The sequence below is a fragment of the Sinohyriopsis cumingii genome, chromosome 2, assembly GCF_028554795.1.
Source record: "Sinohyriopsis cumingii isolate HCF-2022 chromosome 2, ASM2855479v2, whole genome shotgun sequence".
Classification (NCBI taxonomy): Eukaryota; Metazoa; Mollusca; class Bivalvia; order Unionida; family Unionidae; genus Sinohyriopsis; species Sinohyriopsis cumingii.
Genome location: NC_142962.1, coordinates 157,857,053 through 157,863,584, shown reverse-complemented (window position 1 = coordinate 157,863,584; position 6,532 = coordinate 157,857,053). Strand labels below are relative to the sequence as shown.

General features: G+C 33.0%; 1 protein-coding gene across 1 annotated transcript in view; it reads right to left on the bottom strand.

Annotated features, from left to right (window-relative positions):
• Nucleotides 1-6,129: 6,129 nt before the first annotated feature.
• LOC149806179 (uncharacterized) overlaps nt 6,130-6,532 on the bottom strand; it is a 62,895-nt gene continuing 62,492 nt past the window's right edge. Inside the window, exon 10 of the mRNA XM_089951093.1 lies at nt 6,130-6,532. This exon is cut by the window's right edge and continues 235 nt beyond it. The gene's annotated coding sequence lies outside the window, so the exon portion shown is untranslated.

The window sequence follows — 6,532 nt, the reverse complement described above, 5'->3', positions numbered from 1 at the left end:
ATGAATATGTTACAATTCTGTAAATGATATATAAAATGAAATATAAAGGTGACACATCTAGAAGGAGATACGATCTTAATTTGCTTGATTAGGATACTCATCAGGACAAAGCATGTTTATATAAGATTATGCATATACTACTTTATTTTGCCGAATTTTGCGATCGAATGAGATTGTGGCATAAAATTTCACAGCCACCTTAATTCTTTAGAACGGCGAAGCTCACTCAATCATATCGGTCGGGTATTTTGCGAAAATCAAACACACAAAGACTAGATCATCAAATTCGAAGAAATTTACAAACAATTCATCTTGCAGAAATCTTATATACAGTTACTCATCCATTATCAACAATGTCACTTATGGACAAGTTCAGATAGTTGCCTGGATTTAGATAAAGCATAAAGAGTTTGTCAGCTTAAGTGTCAAGTACTCCATACATTGTAAAAGTGTCAAGTACTCCATACATTGTAAAAGTGTCAAGTATTCCATACATTGTAAAAGTGTCAAGTACTCCATACATTGTACAAGTGTCAAGTACTCATACATTGTAAACAAGATTTATAATATATTAGGCTGCATTTGCTAATATGAAAATATGTACCTTATGCGGGAAATCAGTCCGGTGCTAATTTCCATCTCTTTTCCTTTAACTTATCTCCAGAGCAATGATAAGTATGCCTATTAATTGTCATATAACCACGCCTACTCATGGTCATATAACCACGCTTATTGATTGCTATATAACCACGCCTACTCATGGTCATATAACCACGCTTACTCATGGTCATATAACCACGCTTACTAATTGCTATATAACCACGCCTACTCATGGTCATATAACCACGCTTACTCATGGTCATATAACCACGCTTACTAATTGCTATATAACCACGCCTACTCATGGTCATATAACCATGCCTTCTAATTGCCATATAACCACGTCTACTCGTGGTCATATAACCACGCCTACTTATTGTCATTGCTTATTTTTAAATATCAAAAAGATGTTTTCCCTTCGACAATCAACTACTCGACATATGAATATATATTGTAATCATATAATGAAATCTCGATGAAAATAGATCGAAAATGGTAACGTCATCGCTATTTGAATTTGTGTTTACTCCATAATATCAATCAACTGTAAGTCTGATCACAAGCTTTCAGTGAAGTGGTAATAACATAATTATTCACTCCTGACCGCTTGACCGTTGCGGCTTGAAATATGTTAGAGTTGGCTGGTAAGCAGAGTAGGCGAATCGGTTATTAAACTCTATAAAATAATTCTGTCTCAACAGCACGTTATTATTGGAGTAGCTGAAATTAGACTTAGTGCTTAATTTGTAGAACGTGATTTTGTTAAATGTATTCTTCATAGTTTTCACATTTTTCTTCTTACATAAATTATTTTATTTTTTATATTTTTCTGAGATATAAATAGAACGATTCACAAATAAAATTCTGGATTTACTTCCTACTGCATATGCATTGTTGTTGTAATCTAATACTTGCAAAGACTAATTTGTCCACAGCTCCTATAAGAATATACAATTGTAGTTATTTTTTATTTTTGCATTGAAATTGTTAACTTTTATTTATCCTTTGTAAAACACATGCTAAAGTTGTTAATAATGTAAAAGTTAATCATGACGCTAACACGTATTACACGGTATTTCATTTTTATTTTTTGTATACATGCAAATGATACTTGAAATATATATATATATATATATATATATATATATATATATATATATATATATATATATCCCCACAATAATTCGTAGTAGTAGTAGTAAAATGCTAAATTTACATTCTGTGATTATTCTATTCTCCATGGCTTTTGTTGATTTTGTTTCTTTTTCATTTAATACTTATCTTTAGACTGATACCACACGAAGGACATTCAAAGTATGACATTTACCACAGCAGATGCACATTTTTCATATACACAACCCACTTCACTCACTTCTTTTTGAAAATCCCATACACGTATGAACAGATTGAAGAAGAAGACAACGTCTTGTCTTGATAGCGCACTAAACTGCCTGACCCATGTATCTATTTCTCTTCCTCAGAAAGACATTCCTGATGTCTGACTAAAACAGCACAATTACAATACTAATTTCTCCATGCTATACATTATCCAAATGAATATACTTAACTTTTGTGTAAGAAGTATTGACGGATTACGAGAACCAAGATAGTCACGCCTACTGACCAGCCTACAAATTTTTTAGCATAAATGTCTTTCTTTTAAAAGCGTTAGCATAATATTATAATGAAGCGAAAGTACACAAATTGCAATAATATATCACAAACTGGACAGGTCTAGAACCATATTTTGACATATAATCACGTGATAAGTCGAACATTAATAACACATTAAAGATATGCTATGTAATGGTGTCAGGTCAAAGATATTTGACTTTTGGAAAACGTCTGATATATACTCGAAATATTGTAGTGAGGTAATCAAGACATGTATCTTTCACGCTAGTTGCTGGGAGAGACAAGACAGATATCTTTCACGCTAGTTGCTGGGAGGGACAAGACAGATATCTTTCACGCTAGTTGCTGGGAGGGACAAGACAGATATCTTTCACGCTAGTTGCTGGGAGGGACAAGACAGATATCTTTCACGCTAGTTGCTGGGAGGGACAAGACATATATCTTTCACGCTAGTTGTTGGGAGGGACAAGACAGATATCTTTCACGCTAGTTGCTGGGCGGGACAAGACAGTTATCTTTCACGCTAGTTACTGGGCGGGACAAGACATATATCTTTCACGCTAGTTGCTGGGAGGGACAAGACATATCTTTCACGCTAGTTGCTGGGAGGGACAAGTATACTGGACCACTTGTACGAGTCTATTGTTGAAGTGCATGGAATTTTCAACTGTCTCCTTACCGCACATAACTCCTTATTATTCTCTATTCCTATAACATTTCATTTGGTTAAGACAATTATAAGGGAAAACTGCAGCAGTTCTGCCTAACATCATTTGGAATCCAAAGGCAAGATAAGTCAAGTTTCAACAGGACAATTCGTGTTCCGGTATGTTTATTCCAAATGGAGTTCTCACGTGAACATGTGCCACACATGCCTGCAGGAATGAGAGAAAATGTTTGAAATGTATGAATACTCCTAATACATGACGTACAAACTTCGCATATTCCATCATATGAAAGAACAAAATTTGCCACACTTCAGAAAATATAATTTAGTAACATGCACTCTGTACATTCTTTATTGTAAGTTGAAGTTTGGCTTTAAGAATTGAATCCAGCATTGAGTCTCTACAACATTTCAAATTTAAAACATAATAATGTCTTCAAATATACTAATAGAACCCCAATCTCCTCCTCAGCAGCAACAACAAATTTGAAGCTGATAATATGACGACATTGAATAATAATAATAATAATAATAAAATCAATAATAATGCTGATGCCACTATCTTTCACCATCTTTATTATCTTGAAAAATATGGATATTACCAGTTTTTTCTCGAGAAGTTGGCTAAAATGTAAAAATGTTTATATATATATATATATATATATATATATATATATATATATATATATATATATATATATAAAATTTGTGATAAAGATATGTAACTAAATCTACAATCAAGATTCAATTATAATGACATCTAAGACAGCAATTAAAGAAAATTAGCTTCAATAAATAACGGCAGACAAGGTTTTTTAAAACTATATCTATTCTTTTATATTTTCTGCTCAGGACATGGTCGGATCATAGTACGTATATAGTTGTAATTATCAATTACGTTATGCATAGATAATGGTTTCCTACTGAGAATCAAGCGAGTACTTAACGGAAATTACTTTTAAAATAGCTTGGATAGGACAACATAATCCACTGGAACAATGCACTTAGCCAATGATTTTTGTAAATGGTGCAATCACTGATAGTAACAAGTGTAAAATTGACACTCTGGATATCAAATAAGGCCACGCAAAATTGCTACAGTTCTACAATTCTGTAATCCTTAGGTACGAGCATCCTTGAAATGTCTATAGGGTTGACATTCGAAACGAGATTTTGATATCATGAATCTCTGAGAATGAGTTTAACATTGAGATACCACTCTTAGCCATCAGATAGTTACTCTGTGAAAGTAAGGCCATCTCTTAAAGGTTGACAGAATTTCTCGAAATCAAACTTAAACTCTCGAGTTGTGTGATTTCTAGGCCAGACGATATGGGCTCTAATACACATAGAAACAATTTTTTTCCATACCTTATTGAAAATTAAGTTCAAAGATCAACAAGAGCCTAGGTTCTTACCGATCAAATCAAATCAAATTACTTTGGTTCAATAATATAGGCCTCTGGCCCATGATACAAAATTCTATTTTATGATTTACACAGTTGGAACATCGCACGTGAAATATGAATTCTTGATTTACTTCTACGCTTTTTTTTTTCTACACTTATTTCCGAAAAGTAATATTTTGACATGATTTTATTCGGATGGTGATATAAGAGCCTCTCTCCTAGCAAATGATCTGTACAGTTAGTGTGATAATTTATACAGCGTCACTAAGTCACTGCTAGAAATAAGCGAAAACATTTTTTCATCTCTTGGCGGTACATAATATACACATTTTTAGATATAAATGTTACCTGCACCAGCTAAAAACTCTGACACGAATATTTATTTTCCAAAAAGCTAGGACAATTTCATATCAGAGATATATTTAAAATATTTAACTTAATGATTAAACCTTTATGATAGTATGGAGCTGACATTTGGGGACTTGAATAATCGAATGATATAGAGGATATTGAGGAAGTGCAGTTTCAATTTTGGTAGAGATACCTCTCGGTTTTAAATACTGCAAACAAGTGGGGGTCTGTAGGAGAATGCGGTAGGTTCCCTTTCTTTACCTCATATATGGTAAGATGAATACAATAGTGGATTAAATTTATGCGATTATCGGATTATATATATCCACATCAATGTTATCTTTATATGTTATAGAAAAAGTTAGACGAAGTTGGCAGCAAAATGTCTTACGAAGATTAAATATATGCTATACCGATATGGCTTTGGATATGTTTGTATAACATAAGATGCTGGCGATGGAAAATAGAAAACATGTTGGCGATGAAAAAGTATTTATTTCGGAGTTCACAGAAAGGATTACAAACACTGCATTTTAAAGTTGGTCAGAGCGTATGACTTATTCGTTATTACTGTAGTCAGTATAAATCCCTACTACAATGTGAGAAATAACTCTCATGTAATATACCTTTTAAGTTATGAAAACATTTAGCGCAACTAAGGAGTTCAAGCCATAAACGAATGATTAAAACAGGAAGAAGGGAAAATTGATAGAGCATTCAGACTTTGTGAACTTTGCAGGAAAAGAAATATTTATATAACGGAGGACGAATTTAATTCTTTTGTGTTTACACAGAATATGCTGTTATTAGAATGCAATAACTAAAAAAACTGTATCTAATTTAGGTACTTACAGACTTGCAAGTAAAGGGGACTTCAGTTCAAACAGAGTGTGCCACATCCTTAATCTCATTGAAGGATAAAGCATGGCCAACGGTTTTGTTTTAAATTACCGAACTTTACTTTCAATGGCAACTATTACCTTTCATAAGCCATTAACAAGTGATTGTGATAGCACCGGTACACCTGCGCATTCCGATTACGAATTCCTCTTGGAGTGGATTGTCTGTTAAATGATTTTTGGTGCGGAATTTCAAGATTTTATCTACTATGCAGGATGAAAAACGTTCAGATACTTTAATTGCGGTTACCACATCCGAGTTCTCTTTTAAACAATAGTTTTCCAAATGGATTCACTAGCTAAAAGTTTACAACCCGTAAGATGTTTAATTTGCTCGCAAGAAAATGAAAGGTTCAGTTTGAAGTTATAGCATTATGGTTATATTTTAATGACATTTGTACACCATAAAAGTGATTTGTCTTTATTTGTTCGAAAGTATTTAATATAAACGTTATAAATTTGTTATCCACCCCCAAAGAAATTGTATCTATCTATCTATCTATCTATCTATCTATCTATCTATATATATATATATATATATATATATATATATATATATAGTCATTGTTTTGGCCGGCCGACGTCAGCCACTGCGAGAACAATTCGTCTACATGAATAGGATCCGAAGTATCCAGTAGACGTTCAACAACCCATACATAAGTTACATAATACATATTCAATAAAATAGACAAAGTTAAATTTAATATACATTCTATTATTACTATAATCTTAACAATCGAAACAGGTCGAACCATATTACTCGCCGAAAGTGCCCGTACATGTCCCAACTCACCTCTCCCATGACAGACTCGAACATCTGACACTCGCACCCCACTTCCATCAAAACAAAACAAGACAACAAATCACGAAAATAAACACTCGCCAGGAAAGTAAAACAAAAACAATGACAAACAAAACACAAACAAACAAACAACAGTAATGACACATTTTCGTTACATGAAGTATCTTCC